This window comes from Diadema setosum, chromosome 3 (genome assembly GCF_964275005.1).
Source record: "Diadema setosum chromosome 3, eeDiaSeto1, whole genome shotgun sequence".
Taxonomy (NCBI): domain Eukaryota; kingdom Metazoa; phylum Echinodermata; class Echinoidea; order Diadematoida; family Diadematidae; genus Diadema; species Diadema setosum.
Window position 1 is genome coordinate 27,026,644 of NC_092687.1, and position 27,099 is coordinate 27,053,742.

Sequence of the window (27,099 nt, forward strand, 5' to 3'; positions counted from 1 at the left end):
TTAAAACAGATGTTTGGGTAGTCCAAATCAAAAAGCCTCCAGCAAAGCCTTGCAATGCTTTCTTAGTATTAATAGGTAAAGCATACAATGTGAGGGCTTATCATAGTGGTTTGTTTTCATGTCTGTTGCAGTCAGATTTCTGCATGACAACCTGTATTTTATTTTCACCTGAAGTAAATACTATCAGTCAACATGATTTCACAATCTCTGCAAGTCCTCACTTTCCTTGAGTCACTGTACCTTCTGTATAGACTTCATGATATTCAGTGCAAAGTGTTATTAGGAGATCAAAGTATTTTATTTGTTGTTGCTGCTGCAGTTGTATTTTGCATGTGTGGAATGTATAATGAATAGGTGTACAGTATGCTGCTATTATGAGTAAAATTAAAAGCAGCATGCTGGGAAAGATTTCACATTTTGATGTGTGTGTGTTTTGGTGCATTTGTGTGTGTATGTGTATGTGGGTGTGTGTTTGGGTGGGTGGGTGTGTGTGTGGGTGTGTGTGTGTGTGGGTATGTGTTGCTACTGTGATGTAAATTTATGCAGTTCTCTAGTATTTACCTGGATTGTACATTAATGACATTCTCTAATAGCAATGTTATTGAACAACTCAAAAGTATTTCTTCCAAAAGGCGCTAAATCCATGATTTCTTCCAAAAGGCGCTAAATCCGAAAAAAATCTGAAATATAAAAATTCATAAAAAATAAATGGTGTGTGCAGGATTTTTTTAATGTGCATTTTTATTACCTACTGTGATCAGTGGCGTATCTAGGGGGGGGGGGGGGCAAGGGGGGCACGTGCCCCGGGCGCCACTCCTTGGGGGCGTAAAAAAAAGAGAAAAAAGAAAAAAAAGAAAAAAAGAAGAAGAAAAAAAAGGGGGGGGGGAAACGAAGAAGAAGAAGAAAAAAAGAAAAGGAGAAGAAGAAGGAAAAAAAAAAAAACCTCGCCTGGAAGGGGGGAGGGAGAGTGGTGGGGGGGGGGTCAGAAAACCAAATCAAACAAGATAAAAACAAAACATGATGACGCGGACAAAATGACAATGTTTATTGTGTTCACACAAAAATTCCATGTTCTGTGAGCTGAAATACAAAAATTTTCGGCTCGCTCGCTGCGCTCGCTCGCCAAAATTTATATAAAAGAGAAGGTAAGACCAAAAGGTAAGAACAAAACGTGATGATGACAAAATGACAGTGTCTATTGTGTTCACACATGTCATTGTATTTTTATATTTAGCAGGCAAAATGTTTCACGGAGCAGCGGCTGCAATTTCTTTCGTTCTGAAGCGATCGCCAATTGGATCAAAAGAAGGCGCCAACGGTTTCGAACATACGGGGGGGGGGGGCGCAAAAAAAACCCCGAATCAAACAAGATAACAACAAAACGTAATGATGACGCGGAAATATACAAATTTCTGCTCACTCGCTCGTACTAATTTAGAGTATTTTTTCAAGTCCTCAGTTTGTTGGTATAAATCGTTATCTATAAAGCTGTCACTATATCTTGATTAGAATTGTAAGATTTATTAAGCAAAAAATGACAAGAGTTTCAAGATTTGTAAGCTGAAATACAAAAATTTTCGGCTCGCTCGCTGCGCTCGATCGCCAAAATTTGTATACAAAAAAGAGAAGAAGATAAGAACAAAACGTGACGATGACGCGGACAAAATGATAATGTCTATTGTGTTCACTCGTGTCGTTTTATATTTAGCAGGAAAAATGTTACACGGAGCAGCGACTGCAATTTCATTCGTTCTGAAGCGATCGCCGATTGGATCAAAAGAGGATGCCAACGGTTTCGAACATACGGCGGAGGGGGTCGCAAAAAAAAATTAAAAAAGATAAGAAAAAAACGTAATGATGACGCAGAAATAAACAAATTTCGGCTCACTCGCTCGTACTAATTTAGAGTTTTTTTTTCAAGTCCTCAGTTTGTTGGTATAAATCGTTATCTATAAGGTCGTCACTAAAATTATGAGATTTAATAAGCAAAAAATGACAAGAATTCCATGTTTTGTAAGCTGAAATACAAAAATTTTCGGCTCGCTCGCTGCGCTCGCTCGCCAAAATTTATATAAAAAAAGATAAGAACAATACGTGATGATGACGAGGACATATACAAATTTCAGCTCACTAATTTAGAGTATTTTTTAAAGTCCTCAGTTTTTTTTTTTGGTATAAATCGTTATCTATAAGGCCATCACTACCGGTATTATCTTGGATTAGAATTGTAAGATTTGGTAAGCAAAAAATGACAAGAATTCCATGTTTTGTAAGCTGAAATACAAAAATTTTCGGCTCGCTCGCTGCGCTCGCTCGCCAAAATCTATCAAAATTCATTACATTTAAATCACCCTCAAAAGATCCCTTTTAAGTGCTTGAAAAAGCATCATGTAAACTTTGTTTAAAGTCCCTACCGGGATGGTGTTGGGGTTGAACACTTTTTCAGAAATTAGGGACGCAATTTTCGTGCTTGCCCCGGGCGCCGTTTTCCCTAGATACGCCACTGACTGTGATGGCTCTTCCACTAGGAGCATAGAGCTAATGAATAAACAAGCTGTAATATGTGTAATTAAAAAACATCAATTTACTCGAAAGTAGCCGGAATGGATTTAGCGCCTTTTGGTTGCAAGCTCTTCATTTATAGAAGAGGGTATTTTTACGGTTAATAGACCTAAGGAGAGATTTTGTAATCCAAGGATTTTGGGGAACTTTTTTACGGTTTGACCGAGTAAATGGCTTAACGGGTATACTGGAATCATATGCAGATGACAGTATTTGTGAAAAGTGTTCCAAAACTAAGTTTGCATCGCTTTGGTTATTAACAATTGACCAATCAACGGATCTTAGTCTCTCCCTAAGTCTACTAAGATTAGTTTCTGACATTTCGCGAAAACGAGAACTGGGCGAATGAAAAGAAGCATTACTTATGTTAAAATTGGGCATAACAGCGAAAATCGGAAAATGATCGGATACATCAGACACTATTATACCAAACGTGATATTAGAAAGGGGACTATTAACAAAAATATTGTCAAGTAGAGTTGCTGTGACATCAGACATCGAGTGGGTGAAAAAGACTCGGATAGCATCACGTTGAGGAAATCTTGGCATGTGGAGTTGGTATGACAATCTAAAAGGTTGAAATTAAAGTCACCCATGATAAAACAACTCTTGTTCACAAAATATGTATCAGCTAGAAGTACGGATAATGATTCAATAAATTCAGTGGGGTTTGTATTTGGAGGTCTGTATATTTCACCTACAACAATACTTTTTCTATTTGGAACCCTAATTTCAATAGAAATACTCTCAATAACTTCAGACATTAAACTAAATTCGTCTAAGAGTTGATAATTCAAATTTTGAGTTACGTAAAGCCCAACTCCGCCGCCTTTTTTACCTGCCCTGTTGTTAGTCAAAAGTGTGAAGTCATCAATGGTAAATAGCGAAGAAGGTGATGTTTCCTTTAACCAGGTTTTACTGATTCCGATAACTTGACTATCAAATTTAAGTTGATTCACGAACATACTGAATTGATCAAAGTTTTTGGTTATGCTCCTTATGTTAAAGTGTGAAATAAAAAATTGGTTTGGATTTGAATGAGATAATGAAATTATATCGTCTTCGATGTGGTATTTTGTGGGTGGCATTTGAGGACTGGTGTCGTTTACATCAACATCAAGTATCAGTTCGTGAGCTTGTGAGTTCAAAAATCTAATTATATCAGGGTTATCACCTTCTTCGCTATTTGTGGCATGTACAGGTACATCCTCTTTGTCTGGTGCGTGAGCAGACATAACAACAATTCCATTATTCATATCATTCACACTATTTGACTTAGCCATTGTGAAAAAGTATCATAACAGTGAGTATTACATAAACTTGTTGACACAAAATTCTTCTTTTGAACTTGTTTGCTGTTTGCTGTCTAGAGAGAAGAAGACATTCACCTGGTTGAGTTATGTAAGATGCTTGAATACCTGGCAAAGGAATGTCTGTACACAAAACATGATCAAGCAGTATGCGTAGACCAAACTTGACGTACGAGTACAATTTTTGTCTTGAGGTAGAAATTTCACGGAATGATTTACAAACAAAAATACATGTGTTTGTGGGTACAAGCAGCAAGAGAACTGTATCAAAAACAGGCAGAGACACTGGAATGACTAATTTTCCCTTTGAAAAAATGTGGCACATTTGAGTAGCTACGTACGTACAGACATTGACAGCAAAAATGTCGGTTGAACGGTTACGACCAGAAAGTAAGAAACACTTGACACATGTTAACAGCTTGTGTTCACTGGGTGAGGAATAATGACAGGGGGTTTGAATTTGGCTACTAAAATATCTGCATACCAGAAAGAGAAGGATCAAGTTCACGTGGTCACAAATAAGAATTGTGTTTATACACTTAGTGCTATTATTATAAGCATTTAAAAGTGCACGAAGTGCACGCTTGGCACATTTCCGAATATGAAATTATCTTTTCATTAAAAAAAAACCAACATTATGACAATGGTATAACATAACATTATTAGACAATAGTTCAAAGGAAATCCCTTCACAAATACTTCAAATTTAGAAGTATTTTAAGAATTTTCTAAAATTTAGGTTGCTTTTTATAAATATTCATGAGCTATGCAAAGTCTGTACCACAGGAATACCACAGGAATACCACAGTGTTACCACAGGAATACCACAGAAATACCGCATGAAGTATCACATTCTGTACCTCAGCACTCCCACTTGATAGGTAATACTGTAGGAGTATAGGACAGGTTAAGTACTGCTTAAATCAATTGTCATGATTCGCAGCATAACTCACCTATTAATGAGATTCTGGAATATGCATTTTGTTTTGTTTTTTGTTTTGTTTTTTTCTTTTTTTATATTCCAGTTGGTACTAGTGTGTGGTACTGCTGTGTGGTATAGATTGTCGTGCGATAGTCATGTGGTATAGAGCATGTCACGAAAAAAAAACAAAACACAAGAATATCCTGTGACATTTTTCTGTATTTTTTTTTGTAATTAAAGTGTACGAGAAAGCACTTGTAAACACAGTTTACAGTTTGTATCCATACTACTGAATATTCTCGGCACACTACCAGAATGAATTATTATGTACAAATAACAGGCAATGAAGTGACATTTGTACATGATTTTGTGGTTTCGGAAGATGATAGTGATGCCTTTGCTCTCATTAAGTATGTAGAGCATGATGGCCCATTTGTAAAGAATAGAGACAGGGAGAGCCATGCTGATGCTGTACATATCAGAGTAGTGAAACGTGTGACCAATAGATTGTATGCAGTACCTCCTGGTGAAATCTTAGGAAAGCATGTGATTTATGAGAGAAACAGGGAAGTTACAACATGTCACTTTTTGTTCTCTTTCCACAACTACAGATACTCCTAGTGTTATATCATTTCTAGTGTTTGATGTTATGCATCCGTAAACAGTATTAACACAACACTAAGTGCAGATTTATTCATCTGAAGGTTGGATAAATGATATGTGTAGGTCATATTCTCACACTAAATGAATCTGTTGTTCCATGCCAGTATTTGAAATTTGAAAGGTTTCAACTGAAATTAGGAAAATGAATAAGTATATAACATTTGCAACTACCGTGTACTTAAAGGGTGTTGTATATTGTCCGGCTTTAAGTTATTGGTTTATTACTTTATTGGATAATCAGACCAGTTAGTTGGCTTTACAAACTTGATAAAAATCTCTGGGGAGTACACGTAGTAATGAGGTATATTCTTTTAATTTGATACTACTTAATAATAAACTACAATATTTGAATCCTTTCACCAAACTGGTAAAATGCTTCCTCCCCCCCCCCAACAAAACCAGAAATAGCCTGGTTTTACAAGGATCCGATTAACATGCCATGTGGTAGTACAAGATCTGAAATCCCCTACTGACAATACTAAAGTAAAGTTCAATATACACCACAATGCGGTAAACATGATTTATTGTGTGTCAAAGTACTAGATGTTTAAAAAATAGTTTGAGCTTTTGATCGTGAATAACTGAAACCCATGAAATTATAACTTTCCACAAATTTACACATTAGGTAGCTAATACAGACATACAATTTTGTTGTATGCTGTTCCCTGCAATATTTTTGAAACAGTACACAACAAAATTGTGCGTTATTCAGCGGCTACCTTCTGTGTAAATTTGAGGAAATTTAATTGTCATTATTTTTTAGTTATTCAAAATAAAATACACCTATTATGTGGATATTATAGTGTTAAATCAATGATATGAAATCCCACTGTGTAACAACATTATGGACAGGAGTACACATAAATAAACCACACTGTGTGTTCAGTATGCCAAGTATGTGGAGATGATGCAGGTGAATAATCTGAAACCAACAAAGTGACAACACCGAGCACAGGGTTTACACATAGTTCAATATATACCACACTGTGGTAAGCACAAGTCACAGTGTCCGGTATGCCAAGTCTGTGTGGATTATGTGGTAAATGAATGATCTGAAATCCACATCACATGCGCACAAATTTCAAATTCATCAACGGATAAGATGTTTGTGTGCGCATGCGCTGGCCGTAGTAGTCAGTGTATGTAGCTCTCCCAAGGTCCTCTCGACCGAGTCACATTCAGTCATCAATTCGAAAAGAAAGGGACTATTGGCAGAACCATACGTTATTCGAAGCCTGTTTTCAATACTTCAAATTAAATTGGTAAGTCTTGAAATCGAAGAAATTTTTGGATTTTAAGTTGACATTTACCCGCGATAATAATTCTGTGATGATCCTGAATGCTACAATGCGAAGCCCCATTAGACTATGCGTATGGGGCTGCTGGTCGCAGTTAGCTATGCGTACAATGGGCTGCACGCTGCTGGTCGCAGTCAGTGGTTTCGTACAATATTTATCGACGCCGTACGGCGACGGCTCTGGTACGAAACCATTATTGCATGATTACTAAGACATGAGAGCACTTTAGGGAGAGTAATTCTCACAGACAACGTACTTTTATAATGTGAAACACAAACCAAGACAAGGAAATTCAGGGAAACTTTTGAGGTACCAAAACTTTTTATTATCTTTAATTTTAGCCAAGTTTTTCAACGTGATTTCGACGTCGTATGAAAAAAAAAAACGGAGGGCACATCATCGATAGTACAAAGTCTCAGCTACAACATATGAAAATCTAGGAGAAATTCACCGAAGGGTAAGTAAGCTAGTGCTCGATAAAGACAATCATGTCAATTTTCACACCTACATATGACCTTTGACCCCACTTTGCACACCCAAGGTGGCATCTGAGCATAAAATGGTTATTTTGTGAAATGATTCTTATAAGATGGTCTTTGCATGTGCAAAATGTGGAAAAGATAGGACATGTATTTACCAAGATACAGGATGAAACATTTGTGACCTTTGACCCTAATTTACATACCCAAGATGGTGTCTGATCAAGTAGTTGTTATTTATGAAATAGTGTACGTGACATGAACTAAACATGTGCAAAATATGGGGGTGATAGGGGCTTTTTTTTTCTTGAGTTATTGCAAAGAAAGTTGCAGAAAGAAAGAAATATGTCAATACATCGAAGATAAGCTTGAATTTCAACGTAATTGCGATATCGTATGAACACACGAAGGGCACAATTACTCAAAGTCTCAGCTACAACATATTCAAATTTGGGAGAAATTCACAAAAAGGTAAGTGAGCTAGTGCTCGAGAAAGATAGTTATGTCAATTTTCATTTCCAGAAAAACTGCACTCCCATAGAGATAACACGTAATCTGGTCAAATTTGACAAGATTACATTCAATCCATTTTTACGAGGTGATACTTCATCCAATCAAAATGTTGTTATACATTACTAAAAGAACATTTAATACGCTACAACATACTTAATTTTGGGGGAAATCGGCAATAGATAAGTGAGATACGCTTTAGTGAACTTGAAATTTGATGACACGTCATTTTGAAAATTCACTTTTTTTTTTTAAACTTTATTAAGAAATTTGATATCTTTTAATCATTTTGCCAGCATTGCCATCCCATGAAATGACATGTACAACTCATCGGCTTTCAGAATATGTAAAGAAAATGGGGGTGGGGGGGGGGTCACCGTTCATCCTGACGAGTAAAATCGGATTCAAGATTGGCAATTTTGGGCATAATTGCACTGTATATCGCCATTGACGCGGGCGCGGAATTTCAACTTTGACGGGTCCGTATGACATCATATTGAGTCGGATTGACTTGAAACTTGGTAAAAATATTCCTTGACATTTCAGGCATGAGATCCGTGTGAGAACTGGACTTGAACTACAGTATATGATATGTAAATTTCATTGGAATATTCTATTCCATTAATGAGATACGAATGTAAACGTGATTTCAGATAATGACGTCATAGTAACGCCACGGTTGACTGATCATAATCATACAATAAATCTATCGTCCTTATGACGTGATACACATATGGCATAAGTTTAATAGTGATAGGTGAATGACTTTTTGAGTTAACCGCTGCACAACATTTGAGGAGAAAGAAAGAAGAAAGATTCAGTACAGATAATAGGTGATCCGAGAGGATACTCGGATCACCTAATGAAATGTGTATGTGTGTGCATCCAAGTCACATTTGTGAAAACATAATTATATTTATTATCTCCGCAAAGGGAGGAGGTTATATTTTCGTTACCGTTGGTTTGTTCGTTCGTTCGTTCGTTCGTTCGTCTGTGCGCAAAATAACTCAAAAAGTAGACAACGGATTGAGATGAAACTTGCAGAAAAGGTTGAGAATGACACAAGTAACAAACGATTAACTTTTGGTAGTGATCCGAAAATTTTGGGGGAATTTATGAAGGATTTGTGATATTTTGGCAGGAGGGTCAGTGAACTTGGGAGTTCAGGCTGCGCGTAGATGTTTGCATGCGCGCACTAGTGTGTGCTCTAGTTTCTGATGGGGTGAGGCGCTCTGTGCAGCTGAGGGTTTATGACTTAACAAAGGCTTCTATATTGGGAAATCGGCGACTTTCAGCACAGCATGGGTGGAAATATCTCTATAGCCATGTCTACACCTGTCCAAAAACTTGTAGTTAAACTAACTACGAGCGTAAAAATTCTTTCCCCTAACCACGACAAAACTTCGATGCCGTTCACACCAACATGCAGTTAGTAAAACCTCGAGGTAAAGCTAACTACGATAGAAATTAAAGGGCGCCTAGTTCGCACATAGGGTTGCGCGCTATTGTGGAAAAAAAAATTGAGCGTCATGGTTAACAAAACTCCGTTGACACTTGTTGCAGTTGAAGCGCTCTGTGGGGGGGGGGGGGCATTCCCAAAACCACAACGAAAATACAACAAAACCCTAAGATATCTTATGGTGTTGTCGTGGTGTCTTCGCCTTAAGGTTTTGTCGTGGTTTTCAAAACTACATGCGTCTACATCTACGCTAACTTGGAGTTTAGTGCCTCGTAGTTTACAAAACCTCGTAGTTTTGAAAACCGTAAGGTAAAGGGATTTAGGTGTGAACCTCACTAATGGAAGAACAAGATCAGTGGTGAAAACGATTTGCATGCTTGGCGGAGGTCTGCGCTCTCAGAGTGCTTTTCTAGTTTCCATTGTTACCACTGAATGTGCATGAACAGCCGCTCGTACCCAAGGAGTTGAGCACGCCGTTTAGTTATCTGCATCCGCACTGGAGCGAGATCCACGACATACGAAAGTACTAAACTTAAGTAGTGGACCCTAACGGGACCTTCCTCATCGATTACTGGAGTATATACGGAGAGGATAGTCACTGACTATTTGAAATCTTTGTTGAAATAACATGGCATATATCATCATCATCCTTTCTCTGTGATAAATTAAAATTATACATAATGCAGTTGTTCTTAAATCAAGGATTATTGGTCTCCGCGTACTGTCTGTTTGTTTGTCTCTCATCTTTGTCGTGCTTATATTCCCCTACATTCGTGCAAACTTAATCGACGGTAAAACTAGACATGAATCTATCTATAAGAAATCATAGCATGCTTCAACTTCTCTAATCTCGATTTCACTGAAAAGAAAGGATTTTTTTTTTCTTAATAATGCTATCGATCATCTGCATGTTCATCTGATATACGTATAATTATGCCTAGCGGAACTGATTTTACAGCAGGGCTTACATTTTGTGAGTGTTATTTGCAAAATCCCGATGCTTTAAAAAAAAGAAAAAGAAGAACAATTTGCGCTTCCACTGTAGCCGAACCTAAACATTGACAACTAACTTAGCTGTCTTCGCCAGATCATGCGAATATGTGAAAGATTTTATGTATGAAATCCTCTTCTATCTAGTGTCGGTAGGCCTGTCAAACTGAACTGTGATAGTATAAGCAGGTTGTTTAATTTGAATGAGAGTTATAAGTGATAGTGCACTGATGCCTGTTATTGAGCCTTTTTATTCAAAATATTAAAGTTATGAAAATCATTTGGGAATAAACTTCAGTGCATGTTTAATGCATGTAAAGATTACAAAAGGAAACTTTGAAAAACAATGGTGCCCTGCTTTGGCAAAAGGAAGCAAGTGACTTTTTTATGGATATGACTTTTCATTGATTGGCATATTTGAGGAATGCTCAATTTTAACTGTAAAATTAAAAAGTTACAATTTTGGCCCATTTAGAGATATTCGGGTAGCAAAAGGGAGCGAATGCACAGAACTGCATAAAAAACGGCAAAAGGAAGCAAGTTACAACCTCATGATATGATTGTCACTTGCTTCCCTTTGCAATATTTTTCATGTTTGTTACAAATCTAAAATACTTCGGCAAAAGGAAGCAATTTACATTAGTAATAATGAGTGTCTATGGGAATGTCAAAATTCTTCGAATTGTCATTAATGCATCACAATTGAAATATGACTTGCACCAATACCGACATTATTTATTATCAAAATTTCCATGTTAGAGGACCAACCCAACAGACATATGTTCTTCATTTGTGGCCTTTGTTCTCGATTTCACTTGCTTTTTTTTTTTTGCCAAAGTAGGCAAAATAAATGTATCACCACTGTATACGATAATTCCAGAACAAATCACTGGATGGAAAAAAAAAAACAACTTTGCAATAAAAGAAACGATATGATGCTAATTCCTTCTACCCGTTTTATTACACTGTATGTTTCTTATAACTACTTTACCCTTATTTCCAAAAGTTGTCTCCATCTTCCAACAGTGTCACTTCTGATATGACATTAACAATGAGAAGTACAATCAATATGTGTGTGATACTGTGTAAGCCGCACAAACCAACATTACCCTAACCACACAGACATGTGACCATATCACTCATTGTTTAAAGATTATCTCTATCACATACATTTACTAGTGGAGCTGTATAAGTTTTGTGCGCTTTTTTTTAGTTTGTGTATTGAGGCCCAGTATCCAAATGGAGCTCTGTAGGTAATGACCGTCTCTTTTATAGATTTCTTCCTTTCAGAGTTGCGGTAATTGTCTACAATACCGCTTACTTCAGATGTGTGTAATCATAAACTTCAGCATTGTTCACAGAGGTCACTGACGATATGGGTGTGATAGTTATAAAATCTTCTTTATTTGTAGAAATCTTTATTGCGTATGAAAAGAGAGGTTGAGGAAAAATAATTCAAATACATTATCTTCAAATGAATAAGAGCAGTAGTGGTAAATGCATGACATACCTCATAATTTTGAACATTTCGAGACACACTGTGTAAAATGTAATAGCTGCAACCGACATTCCGCAATACGTTTAATTAAAACTTTGCGTGTTCCTATCATTACCAATAAGTACATGTTTTCGCATTTTAACTCACATTCTCCATAACAACGAATACGAATACTGCGGGACATAAAGTTGGTATTTGGGGCGATCATCAAGTTCAGGTTTACCGTGTTCACATGTATAGCTCTCACTGATATCCGGCTGATCGAATGAGAATGTGCAATACATTCATGCCATGATTTAAAATACATCTACGTTGTTGTTCAATTGAGAAGGAAACAGCCAAATAAAATCAATTAACCGTTGCCTTCAATATCAATTTTTCAAACCATAGACAACCAAAGAAAGACAGCAACGCGGATTCCACTCGTCAGGAATTAGATGCTAGGCTACAGATTCAATCCAGCTGCATATACTAACAAAAAATAAATATGTTCGCAGTCGCATTACAGTGTTTTTTAATTCAAATCAATTCAATAGTGTATTCATTTCCATCATTAAAACGAAAAGAAAAAGTTGACATAATCCAAAGTGATACAATTTTTTTCATTTTTCTTACACTCGTCTAATAAAGGATTTTTTTTTCAAATACAATATAAAGTATATGCACGAATGGTATCATAAAAAGAAACAATTGACTTTGCCATGGCAACAAAAATAGGAAATAATCACAATGATGGAAAACAGTGTTCCACTAAGAAAGCCAAGCTTGTAAGACGTGGAACACTGGGACAAAACAACAACATCACCAATTTGCTATACCAATAAAACATATTCATTTTAAATTCTTCTATATACTATTGTATATTTACTCATTGATATATTATGCCGGTTCTATAAGCAATACTTACTAGAATATTACAATGCAAACATATAAACTATATAACATATCACATTTGTGGCACAGACACTATGGGGCCAGGTATGCCAGGAAAATTGAAAGGAAAGGAAGATATGCAATCGGCCACAAAAAAAAATACATAACGACAACAATAAAAAAATAACAACACAAAACAAAGAAATGACAGAACTTGAGGAAATGCACTCAGACAGATACTGGACAACGAAGAACGAGGAAAGAGGGGCAGGGAAGAATAGAGAAGGAAAAGGAGAGGGAAAAGGAGAGGGATGGAAAAGGTCTGTGGACACACCACAAAATCTTAAGGACAAGTGAAATATAACGAGTTTTTTCATTAAACAAAATTAACTGGTATATTTAGAAAGCAATTTTTCTTTTTTAGTTTATACTTAAATGTAATTAACTTCACAGATTCTTTTAAATCATTATCCAAGCTATTCCAAAATCTGGGTCCGGCGTAAACAAATGTATTTTGAGTGTGAACAGTTCTCACTAAGGGAAGATGAAATTCTTTAGATCGTCTCGTGGGATAATTATGTACGAGGCTGTTACGCTGAAATAAAGAATAAAATATTTTGGGTAAATGGTTGTAGTTATAATTAAACATGAATTGACCAAGTTTAAACAAATACAAATCTTTCATTTTCAAAATTTTTCGTTCAAGGAACAGCTTGTCAGTATGTGCTCGGATATGAAGGTTAAAAACAATTTTGAGCGCCATCTTTTGCAGAAGAAAAAGTTTATCTAACAATGTCGAATATGTATTCCCCCAAACAAGAATTCCATAATTCAAGTACGGCAATACCAAACTTGAATAAAGCGTAATCAAAGCCGAAGAAGGAAGATAATATTTCAAGTTATTCATTATGCCTATGTTACTTGCAGTAACATTACAAATATTGTTTATATGACACTTCCATGATAACTTATTATCAACACAAACACGTAAGAATTTAATAGACGAAACCTCTTTTAAGGGAGTAGTGTCAAATATAACATTACCTGGTAATCTATCTAAGGAATTACTGAAAACATATACTTAGTCTTCTCAACATTCAGTGACAATTTATTAGCATATATCCATTGTGAAACATTTTTCAATTCATAATTCACTGTACTAATTAAAGTATTAGGGTCAGGGTAGGAATAAAACAAGATTGGAATCATCCGCAAATAATATGAAAGAGAGTTTATCTGAAGATCTATAAAAATCATAAATTGTCGTGCGCATGGCAGATTGTCGTTAGCGCGCTTCCGTGCGCATGGCAGATTGTTGTTAGATCACTTCCGTGCGCATGGCAGAATGTTATTAACCCTACGCGCACTCCCACACCCTAACGACAATCTGCCATGCGCACTCCCACGCTGTAACGACAATCTGCCAGGCGCAGGGAAGCGCGCTAACGACAATCTGCCATGCGCACGACGAAATGTAAACTATAAATAACAGTGGGCCCAACAAACTTCCTTGAGGAACGCCACATTCGATTTTCTTCATAGAGGAATCAAAACTGTTCACATGTACATATTGAAATCTGTCAGATAAATAGCTCGTGAACCATTGCAAGGCTTTTCTGCGAATACCATAATGAGATAACTAATCGTATGAGATAATTAATCGTGTCAAAGGCTTTGGAGAAATCCAGAAAGACGCTTATTGTATGTGAAAATGATTCAAGTGCATGTGTAATCTTTTCCACAAAGGTAAGTAAAGCGTGGGTGGTGTTATGATTTTCTCTGAATCCAAATTGAAAATTCGTAAATATATCACTCATTAATTATCAAAAAATTTTACAGTTCGGATATATACTATTTTTTTCCAAAATTTTAGAAATTGAAGTTGATAACGATATTGGTCTGTAATTATTGACATCATTCTTCTCCCCTTTCTTATGTATAGGTATAACTTTGGCAGTCTTCATCTGATTTGGTACAAGCCCAGTAATAAGTGATAAATTAATGATATATACTAAAGGATCTATTATTTGAAGAACTATATTTTTCAACAAATAATTATCGATTCCATCACAACCTGGTCCTTTCCCTTCTTTCAAATTATAAATGATGTCAATAACTTCTTCATTATACGTACGGTCCAAAAGTATAGTTTTAGGATTAGGTATGTCTAAAAAATCATAAAACACTTTATTAGATGAAGGGATACTTTGTGATAAATTTTTCCCAATCGATGCAAAAAAAAATCATTAATCAAATTTCGGCCATGCCAGCAGGTACATTGCTTGAGGCATTACCCCATCGCACTTCTGAAATATTAGATACATCATTATATGTATTCATAACATCTTTTATTGTTTACAAGTATTCTTGATATCATTTTTGTGTTTCGTTATCTGATTAACATAGAATGTTCTCTTTCGTAAACGCAATAGATTAGTAAACGTGTTTTTATAAATCACATATTTTTGTCTATTTTCATCCGTAGGGTTACTCCTGTATTTATAAAACAAATTATTTTTGCTACTAATCGATCTTAAAAGTGATTGGGTTATCCACGGGAGACTTGGAGTTCTTTTGTAACTACTTTTCCTTGTACAAAACGGAATATGTTCATAAATTTTAGAAGTGATAGTTTTCATAAAATAATCATAACACAAAGCAAGATCGGTATTATTGTACGTAAAAGACCAATCAATATCTTTTAAACTATTTTGCAAATTAATACGATTATTGTTCGTAACCTTACGACGTCTCTGATACTTATTTTGCCTAGGAGATATTAATTGATTAATTGGCACTTGTGTAAATATAGAATAATGATCAGATATGTCAGATAAAACAATACCAGACTCGGAAATTGGGAGGATATTACATAAAAAATATTATCAATCAAAGTGGCAGATCGGTCAGTAACACGGGTCGGCTTAGAAATTAACGGTAATAAAGAAACAGACATTAAGGTTTCTACAAAATCTTGCGGAATATGTTGGGAGCTGCATTTCATAAGATCAATATTAAAATCACCCATTAAATATACATGTTTATGTGTAAAAATAGAGTTCTGCATTAAATTTTGTATATACAACTAAAAATCATTCGGATTCGATCCAGGGGGTCTGTAAACAACTCCAATCAATATGTTTTTCCCATTGGCGTTTACCAATTCAACAAAAATCGATTCAAATACATCAGTCATGACATTCAGTTCTTCGTGGATAGAATATTCAAATTTGTTGGGATGTATAAACCCACACCACCACCCATTCTTTCTTTTCTATTTCTGTACACGAAATCAAAGCCGGACATAGAATATAAATGACTTATATTGGGAGTCAACCATGCTTCGGTCAGACCTATAACGGAACAGTTTTTACCAGAATTTTCTAAGAATAATCGCAATTTATCAAAATTTCTACTTATGCTTCGTATATTCAAATGAGCTAACAGAAAGTTATCATCATCACTATTCATAACATGTCCCTTATACTGGTTTACAGTCATATAAACACATGATGAACTTTGCAAGAATCTTTTGGATCAAAATAATATTCAAATTCAATTGTGCCGAAGCATTAAGCTTACTCGATATATATGCTTCATTTAAGGTGGAAGTTTTATTTTCCTGCGCGGACGTAAAAGAGCGCCCAACTGTATCATAAAATTCACCTTCGTTTACAGAGTTGAAAACAAATGTTGGACTAGCCATAAGTATAAAGAAGATCACACCAGAATCGACAAGAGTTCAACTTTAAATAGACCAAGACCTGGAGATTGTAGTTATGTGGGAATGTACAGACCTGGAAGAAGAGAAAGAGAAACGTATACACACAAACATGAAAAACATACAAGAAACACACACATTAAACACAGACATGAGACACACAAAAGACACGGGAAACAACAAGGACGCAGACAAGACATAGCCGATGATATGAAGTTGGGCACACACGGCCGTGGCCTGCGTCTGCTCTGCCAAGACAAAACGAGGCATAAGCAGTAATATCAGCATGGATTTAACAACAGACTGCATTTGAGCGAATGAGCTCCCTTTATATTCAAAGATATTAATTTCATATGAGATATTTTCACGTGCATAATTCAAACAATCAATATAAATTTTTGAGGTTATTTGGGGGTCAGGAGAGGAGAGAGACGAAGGGAGAAATGAATAGAACTGTAATGATTACTGTATTCACCTACACTGTAGTTTCTATATTTACAGTAAGTGGCTATTTGCCATAGTAAAACAATCAGTGTAATATCTTCAGAAGTCATGATAGACAACTACAATGTATAGACATCAATTCTAAATATTTGTTCGCTGGGAATGTCATAAAGGAAAAACGGAAAAGAAATCAGAGAAGAACAAAGAAAAACAAACAAATACAGGACATACCATAAGAGAGTTTAAATAATAAGCGTATAACAGATTAATACTACCAGCTTTCCCGAATATCACCTCATCGTAAGCTTTCTTCAACCCATTCCCTACCATTACAACACATCAAACAAGGTTGTACTCGGATTGAAGAGAATGAAACAAAATATCTGCTTAACATAATTGTAAATTATTCAATGTATACATAAAGAGTTTGTTTACATATTTGCCAAATGGAGATATTTGCGATTAAAGGTAAAGAAAAATAAAGAGAATAATAAGAAAATTGTTACTTTTTTTACCATAACTTAAAACGTATACCTTTATATGTAGTGACCAATATATCATTTAAAAGGTATTATTTTGTACTTTATGACAGAGATCGTACTTCAAAATCTTCAAAAATGGACTTATCGGTTTTTGCAAACAAAGCCTTCAATATTATGTGTATTCAATTTTTTCTATTCATTTCAAATTTACAGACAGATTGAGAATGTGATTAGATCAGTGAAAAAAATGGTATTAACTTTTTTGCTCGATCCTTGGTCATCATAAGCAGCGTCCGCAGGAATGGCGTTAATGATAAAATAAAATGTGATGTATTAACTTCGCATTGAATAACTTGATAAGAAAGAGAAAAGGACATTATATCACTGCATATTCACACTTCACTTTACAAAACACAACCAAATACGGCATATTCGATCATACCTTTTCGACTATTCATTGATATTTCTATGATGGTATATCATATCGAAGTATTTTATGGTAAGGAATCACTCATACCTTCAAATATAGTATATGTAAACAACTTATTATATCTACAAATAACGTGGTAAATGTATTATTATTGCGAAGGTAAAGAGTATCTACACTTGACCATTTTCTAGTTACTTGCATGATGAACAATAATCCCCTGACGTCTCAAACGTGTTACCCGACGAACTATACTGCTGTTTCTTCTTCCCTTCCTTCAAGTCACATGAGACCACATCACCGCATGATTAATATTTGTTTTTCTTTCATAAATATGTACTATCAAAGATACATGAAGAGGTCGGTTTGAAAAGGTACTACATCCATAAAGAACTTCAACTTCTGAGAAAGACGTTATTATTGTATGATCATATTTAGCAAGCTGAGACTGGAATGATATTTCCCCTATTATACTGCTAGATGATGCAAAAGTAAAACCACTCTCTAAGGAAATTCAGGTCCATTCATTTATTTTCAATGAATTAATTATTTTCATATTTTTGTGGATGTAGTAACTTTTGAAACCGAAATTTCACATACCAGAGATATATTCAGTGTGATGTTATGACATGTTTAGTGGATTCATTTTTTTTACAGCAGTGGTGTTGATGGGGATGGGATACGAGGTCAAGGCGGCCTATAGGTAATTGACAATGCCCTTCCCTATTTAGCAGCAAGAATAACAAATCAATGTGCACAGCTTATGCCTCACTTCTCCCTTGCTGACAAGTATTTTGAATGAATGATTGTCATTGTAAAGCATTCAATTCTTCTTTGTATTAATTTCTTGGTTATTTTACTCTGTCAATTCTCCCTTCACGTGTCTCAAGAATACTGTATTCATTGTCCTTTTTCTTCATTTTTTTAATGGAACTCCGTAGGGAAAAGGTGAAAAAGCACCATTGAATGTGCTATATATATTCTTTGTATGAATTTTCATTCTGGTATGTCCCTTATCAAGTGAGATAAAACTGATAATCTAAAAGCTGATGAAATAAAGACCGTCGATGAGTGATATGACCACATGTACTAAACGCACATTTGGTATTATCTTTGTGACATTGTATAATAAAGTAAAAGGTGTCATTTACAATAATGAATATGAATCTAGTGTTCAAAAGCTTCATGCCACTACGTACTTTCCGCCCCTGGTACTTATTATGCACGTATGGAATGCCACAGCATACCTGCAGCCAAGGTAAAGCACTATTGGTATAGATTTCAAAATTTCATGCCATTATACATACATTTAACAAAGTAACTTTGCTTTCAGACTAGATGTCACACACTTTTAGGTGTGAAGCCATTTATATAAAGCATAGTCCACACTTACAAAGTGTTTATACTTGATTTTGGGTCAATGCTGCTCTGTAATTGGTCAATTTCTCGCTGATGTCATTGGAGTGGATGTAGTACTTTTGAAACCCAACTAAAAAGGATGTAGTACCTTTTTAAACCGATATGATTTTTAAATGTAAAATTTTAAATCTTGCTGGTTGAAAATTCAGCTTTTCGTTAGTATAGATGTAATGAGGTCCCAAAAATGAGTACATCAAGACCAAAAAGTGTATTTTGATGGAAAATGGATGAAGTACCTTTTGCAACTGAGCCTTTCATATAAGCGCGTTTTTATTTTTCTCGCAGTTTTCTTTTTTTTTTTAATATGACCCTAACCCTCAAGTGAAGCTCTTTATACGGTATATTTAATTTTTCTTCCTTTTACAGTGATAGTCTGCAATACAGCTTACTTCAAATGTGCGTTATTTATAATTCAGCAGGGTTGACAGAGGTCACTGATGTTATGAATGTGATAGTTGTATAGTGAACTTTACTTCCAGAATAGATTTATATCAGTTACTTTGTCTTAAAAGGGCGAAGTAAAAAGAATACTCGAAGTGACTTAGAATAGTATAAACGGAGATTAGTCTACCAATCTGTTAATATATCTTTGATACACGTTAACTCTGATAACTGCAACCAACATTCCGCAATGCGTATTCTTAGTTCATAAATCATGTAAACGTCCATCCGTCATTTTAACTCATATTGTGTTTAACATGAAATAAGCAATTGTTGTCGAGATGAAAATACTCCGGAGAAAGCCTCTCCTCTTATGTCTTCATATCTCCACTTGTTTCAGGTTCTGGCGGAGCTAATCAAACCTTCCAGCTATGAACCGTGTTCGGCTCCGTGTTTTTCCTGTCATTAAACGTTGCCGCAACCACTGCTTGTCTGTTTGGGGCAATGAAAACAATGAAAAACATATTTCATTTATAAACATTTAATAGCTAGAAATGTCGATATGAGACTGGTATGCTTCCGTCGTAATGCATGGTTCTCTCAATATGTGGATAGTACATGTCTTGATTGTTCACATTCCTTGAACTAGGTTTGATTATTTACAGCAAGTAAATCTGATGTTACAAATTAGAATGCTAGCACGATTCAAGATTGTCGTTAATTAAAAACGATTCTATGAAGACAGTTATTGGTAAATTAGATCCGTAGAGATGAGACACGGATTTACATGAGCAAAAGGTCAAGCCTGATACAGGTTCTATCTGGTAGCACCCTTTTCCCGCTCCAATGCAGTTACTGTAGCACACTTGAACCGACAACCGAGATTGTCATGGAGACGTGCTTCTCTTTAGCGGGGGTTGTAGGCTGCCAGTTAATGCTAGATCGTTCCTGCTGGCTTTCACAGCTGGAGGGAGGTCTGTTACGGCACATTTTGGTAAATTACCAAAATGAGCAGGACATTGACGGCACATTTTGGTAACTTTCTGCTCCTCCACAATCATCACAAAAACAAATTGTAATCGCAGTTGGTTTTTGTCTCCACCAAAGGAGTTCGGCAGCCTAAAGGCCGTGTCACACCTTTCGCGGGCTTGTTGCGAGTAAGCTTCTTTTTTTTCAGCACGCAGGAAAATTATCTCTCCCGTAGTTGCCCGGAGCTGCGCACGCAAGTCCGATTTACCCACAGCTAAGTTTTGAGCAGCACCTCGCAGGTAACTCCCACGGAGGTACTTTGCAGTCCCCGTATGCGGTCAGCGCGGCTATTATAATGACATTCTGTCATTTATGTTGGATTTTTGTCATTCCTTCAGATGAATTTCTGAGTTCTCAGCCCCTACGCGCCTACATTTGTAGTACGAAGATCACGCAGAATACCCGCAAGAAAACCACAAGTAGCACGCATCCAGCAATTAAGACACATGCATAACTCGTGCTAGATACTGTTACGTGTAGGTCATCTTTTTTTTTTCGCAAGTCGCACTCAGCACGTAGGAAAATTTTCTGCGGGAGGACAAGAATGTTTACGAGTTTTGTACTTGTGTCTTATTTGCTACACACGTGCTACTTACCCTCTACTTGCGTTGTATTCTGTTTGACCCGGGTGAGAATGTTAAAACCGATCCGTTTTTTCTTACGAGCGACTTACGGGTACTAGGAAGTTCCTGCTTTGGAGTTGTCTACGAGGTGCTGCCGGTAAAGGTCTCCTACTGGTGTTCTGCATGTATCCCCGCAACTCACTTGGAATATATTTTGAACATGCGCAAAGCCTTGCCATACCGTGTCTCGGGAAGTTTGACTTGCGGGGAAGCACATTTGCTACCCGGAGCTCTCCGCAGTTGGTCCGCACCTGACAGTACCTGGCGCGTATCTCGCCTGTATTTGCCCGTAGGTGCGCACGCAAGACCCATTTACCCGCAGCTAAGTTTACTGAATAACCAAAAATCTTTCCGGGTGAGTCGTGGGAATTTCCCGCAGAGGTACACGCATGAAGAACGCCAGTATATAGGAGGCCCGCAGCACCTCCCAGACAACTCCCACTCGTGTATTTCTCAGTCACCGTATACGGCCGAATCAATGACATTACGAGTTGGGCGGTGGCCGACAAACCGGGAGAACTATTGGTGTACGTCCGTCTCCATCTACATGCGACATTTCCCCCTAGTTTCTTGATACTAGGTAAATTGATAAGATAAAAAAGTAGGGGATGTTACTGACAATCGCTTAGCCAACATTGGCGAAATAAGGTAAATGAAATAGCCTAATTAGATTAAAAATCAGTAAGATAAATAGAAATAAAGTTCATACCTGTGTCGTTCCTTCTTTCATCTCACTGAGCAAGTATTTTAATCGCTCTTTATTGACGACAAATCTCCCAATCTGTAGGATTTCCAAAATGATAAGAAACAGAATATCTCAAATAATTAACGACCTTTTTATTGATATCCAACTAATTTGAATCTCAGTTTTGATACTCGGAAGATATATTCTGCATTGCTGCATGGTAGGATTGTATTTATGTGATCTTGTTGAGAATTGATACCTTTTGTTTCGCTACCACAGACTTAGATTTGCGAAATGGAAACATTAAGTGACAATTTACGGTATAAATGATTTTCGAATGTAAATGCCAAATTTATGTGTGTGTTTGTTTTTTAACAAAGTATGCTGGCATTAAAATGGAGATATCGGCAAATTATGTTTCTTAATTTCTAAATCCTAATTCAGAAAAGACTTTTGGAATATCACGCTTAAAATAGCACACAAGGCCAGTCGATGTAATCAAATGCCTTGTCCTCTTTTTAACAAATATAACGTGAAGCATTATATACTTTACAGCTTGGGATCCATAGAGCCATTGTCGTGAAGAAGGTTTTCGGCAGGTTTTGGCAGATGATATAGGCATACCCAAGATGAGGAATGAGGATTAGAAACTTTGCAAACTTTGCTGCTGGTGTTTCTACGCTTGATATCCAACCTTTGTGAATGATCATCCTAAGGTCACAGATCTGAAGAAGAATAAGACAAAATGCACTCTTCCAACCATGCTTGTTTTCTTCTGCTCTCCCCTACAATTGTTTGTAAGTTATAAATCCATCAGGCAAGGACATATCACATTTTACTGTACAGAATACTCACCATTTGTCAGAGGAACAATAGGCGAAACCCTGTTTGGTATCGAAATTGTAAGGACGCAGTACTTATCCTATTTTGATGATATGGGTTAATAGGTTTGTAAAAGGTTTCGAGGCATTTTTTTTCTTTTACGATTTGCATGATATTCATTTATGTATCACATGTCCCAGCTTGGCAGCCAAATGTGCAAAATAAGTGAACTTACCACAAAAAAAAAAATCCTTAAATAGAAATATTTAGTGAATGCATATATAATATAGTCCTATCTGGATTGCTTTTAACCCTATTAGTAGGGGGCCTAAGGCCTCAAAATGGGTTGTTTGGTTCAGATTCTTCCAAAAGCACCAAATTTGGCTCATAGGTCCCTTGTACCATACTCTTTCGATTTTTTGATGGGCGCCAAGACTAAAAACCCTTGGGGCCGCCATATTGGTGAAATCCAATATGGCCGCCATCCGGGTTAAAGGTCAACTGCAGTTACAAATTGAAAGGGTTGATTAATGTTTTGAATCCCATGTGGAAGATTTTACGGGGTTGGAGAATGTGATTCTAAATATCATTTCTGCAATTCAAGGTCACTATCACCTCTCAATGTCACTTTCAAGGTCAAATAAGGGTCAAATCAGGCATTTTGTGCATTTTTCGAAATGGCGTCTGTGAGCATTCAAGTGCAATTCACTGGTACCCCTATTTTGTCCCATTTGTCATCTCTTCCATAGTCCTTCAATGGTCAATCAGGGCCAAAAACGGTTCCATCCCTCTACATATCAATAGTGATTATGACAGATAAATGAAAAATTATATCTAATATATGTATATGAATATATATATATATACATTGAAATCTTTGAGCACAGAAAACGGGCTTCCATCGGTTTCGTTTTCTTTTTTTCATTTTCTTTGCTCAAAGTTTTCACTATTGTTTCTGGTCAGTTTTTCTTTTCTTTGTTTATATATATATATATATATATCATATATATATATATATATGTATATATATATATATATATATCATATATATATATATATATATATATATATATATCATATATCATATATATACATGCTTAAATACGGCCGCCATCCTATTCCAAGGTGCCGAATCAGGGTGCAATGGCAAAGAGGGTAATAAACACGCCTAATCTTATTTTGTCTTCGTTTTTCCTAATGACGAGATAGCTGGAAAGCCCGTATGCAACTAGCTGGTCAGTCGTATGTACTTTGGGTGGACCACTTTACCGGTTTATGCACCTTGAGTTTTCCGATGACGGAATGCCGATTCGGGATATTTTCATGTGTCTGAGTTTGTGATTCTTTCACACAAGGGACGTCCACTTTTTATATCCAAGTGATGACGTGCAAAGTGTTGTGCCTCTACATATAGAGGGGACGGTATGACAACACACACCATTGCTCAGCTAGACTTGAGATAAGTGGGATTCGAACCCGCACCGGAACACAAGTCTTTAGACCGCAAGCCATACGCTACCGACTGAGCCACCTCGTCACCTTTCCTGGTCAATTATATAACTTTCCAGCTGACAAGCGATATGATTCTCCTCCTGCTGAAATTGGTGTCTGCCTGTTCTCCCTTGACAATTAGACAGCGTCTGCTTCTTCAATGAAGAAAGCAATGGCCGAAGCTTCCAGTGAATCGAGCTCCTCAATCCAGGTCAGACCAGTATTCTAGGGGCAGTTAACGAAATTCGATCATTAAAGTCCTCTAATGGCAGTATCCTATCAGAGTAGGTGAAGACAATTCAGCTGAAGGTTTTGTCCTATCTTTTTTTATTTTCTTTTTATCAAACGAAACCGTTTCTTTCCTGAAGCGCAAATGACTATAGGGAAACTGAACACCTATTGATGTTGTATGGGATACTGATCCTGAAGAAAATAATCTTAACATTTTTGCGCAGCAACACTGTGCAGTCCTCTGACAAGAGATGGTGATGGCACCACTCAAATCTCAAATTATGATTAGAAGAGCGTAGCGGCTTCCTGAAAATTAAGATTGAAAAATAAAGAACTGCCCTCATTCAGCGCACAGATATCCAAGAATAAATGGGACGGACAACTCATCCAGAGCACCTGATTCGAGACGGAAATATCCAACAGGAATTGTGATCTCACAACCCTTCAGCTTTTCAACAACTTAGATGCGATCTACGCAAAGATATCCTTACAAAGGATGACATAATGTTTTCTGAAAGCATTTTCTGAAAACAGTATACAATCGCACGGATGAGCATAACATCACATTTTCGGTAGTATGCTTTTTTTTTAAAGTCCCTTTTATCTGAGGGAGTTACGGTGGGTCGTGGTATTGAAAAGATAAAGGCCTTTCCAGCTCTTTCCTGTACAGCATACCTCTCTTCCAGAGCCCAACATCAGGCACTGACAGGGTGCGACATTACTTCAGACTTGCTTTGATGTGGCATGCAAAATGCCTAAGCAGTATGGGTCAGCAAACCAGAGCTCACTGACACATTAACTACTTCAATAATCGTGCTCATATCCAGCAAGGACTGATGAGCAACAAGGTTTATAGGGCAGCCAACGTCAACGAGGGTAGGCATCATTTCGTCATAACGTGGGAGCAGATCATTAGAAACCACCCTATCTGCTTAAGCGGCGCTGTGTCAACATTTCGAAGATGAGTGCTGCTGCAAGTGAGTTTCTACTGGAATCATGACAGCATGGGTCATGATGTGATCCCTGACTTCAGGGAGTGGAGTTGGAGGAAAGATGGCACAGAAACATGGCAATTACTAGTACTATCAGCCACTCTCCGCAATGCTTCAGTACCAAATTTTATTCTTCTACACCACAGCTGTTTCAAGGCATGCATTTGGAGGTGGAAAACATGGAAATGGAAAAAAAATAATGAAATGAAATGAATGAATGAATGAATGAAGGTGACAATGCACAATGTAGAGCAGGTTTGATAATAGTTTGATATTGCTGCAAACTTAAAGTGGGGGGGGGGAGGGGTGTAGAGCCCACTAATGTCAAAATCGCCCACTAATGTCAAAACAACCACTAATGTCATAACACGTCGACAACAAATGTCAAAACAACCACTAATGTCATAACGCGTCGACGACAAATGTCAAAACAACCACTAATGTCATAACACGTCGACGACAAATGTCAAAACAACCACTAATGTCATAACACGTCGACGACAAATGTCAAAATCGGATCAACCACTAATGTCATAACACGTCGACGACAAATGTCAAAATTTCCATTTTTACTGCAAATGTCATAACACGTCGACGACAAATGTCAAAATCGGATTAACCACTAATGTCATAACACGTCGACGACAAATGTCAAAATTTTCCAATTTTCTGCAAAATGTCCTGACGCGTCACAAGGGCGGATCGAGGAATGCCATAAAGGGGAGGCGCCTTTACAAAATCAAAGGTTGGCACGACCCTCGCCCCCCCCCTTTTCTTATTCTTATTTCTGCTGTGTTCACAAAATAAAGAGAGGGGGGGGGGGCACTAAAGGGGGATGCGCCCCCTCTAAATCCGCGATTGCGTCAACCACAAATATCAATATTGGATTTACCACAAATGTCATAACACGTAGACCACAAATGTCATAACGCGACACAGGGGTGGATCCATGAATTCCGTAAAGGGGGGGGGGGGGCTTTACAAAGTCAAAGGCTGGCGCGACCCCCTTTTCTTATTTTTGTTTCTGTTAGTGACGGTGCACCAGAGGGGGATGCGCCCCCTCCTGATCCATCACTGCGTCAAGCACAAATGACCAAACTCATTGCTTGCATTACAGGGGCTGATCCAGGAATTTCGTTAAGGGGAGGCGTCTTTGCAAAGTAAAAGTCTTGCGCGACCCTCCCCTCCCCTATTTCTTCTTTTTATTTCTGTCGTGATGACGAAATAAAGAGATTGGGCACTAGTGGGGGATGCGCCCCCTCTCAATCCGCGGTTGCGTCAACCGCAAATGTCAAAATCGGGGATTAACTACAAATGTCATAACGCGTCGACCACAGGTGTCAACATTTTCAAACTAACTGCAAATGCCATAACGCGTCACAGGGTGTGGATCCAGGAATTCCGTAAAGCGGAGGGGCGCCTTAAAAAAATCAAAGGCTGGCGTGACACCCCCCCCCCCAATTTTCAGCTTTATTTCTGTTGTTTTAACATACTAAAGTGAGAGGGAGCCAGAGGTGGAAGAGCCCCCTCTCGAATCATGATTGCGTCAACCACAAATATCAAAACTCATTGCTTGCATTACGGGGGCGGATCCAGGAATTCCGTAAAGGGGAGGGGCGCCTTTACAAAATGAAAGGCTGGTCCGACCCTCCCCCTTTTCTTCTTTTTATTTCTGTTGTGTTGACGAAATAAAGAGAGGGGGCACTTAGGAGGGGGGGGTGCGCCTCCTCTAAATCCGCGATTGCGTCACAGGGGCGGATTCAGGAATTCCATAAAAAAAGGGGAAGG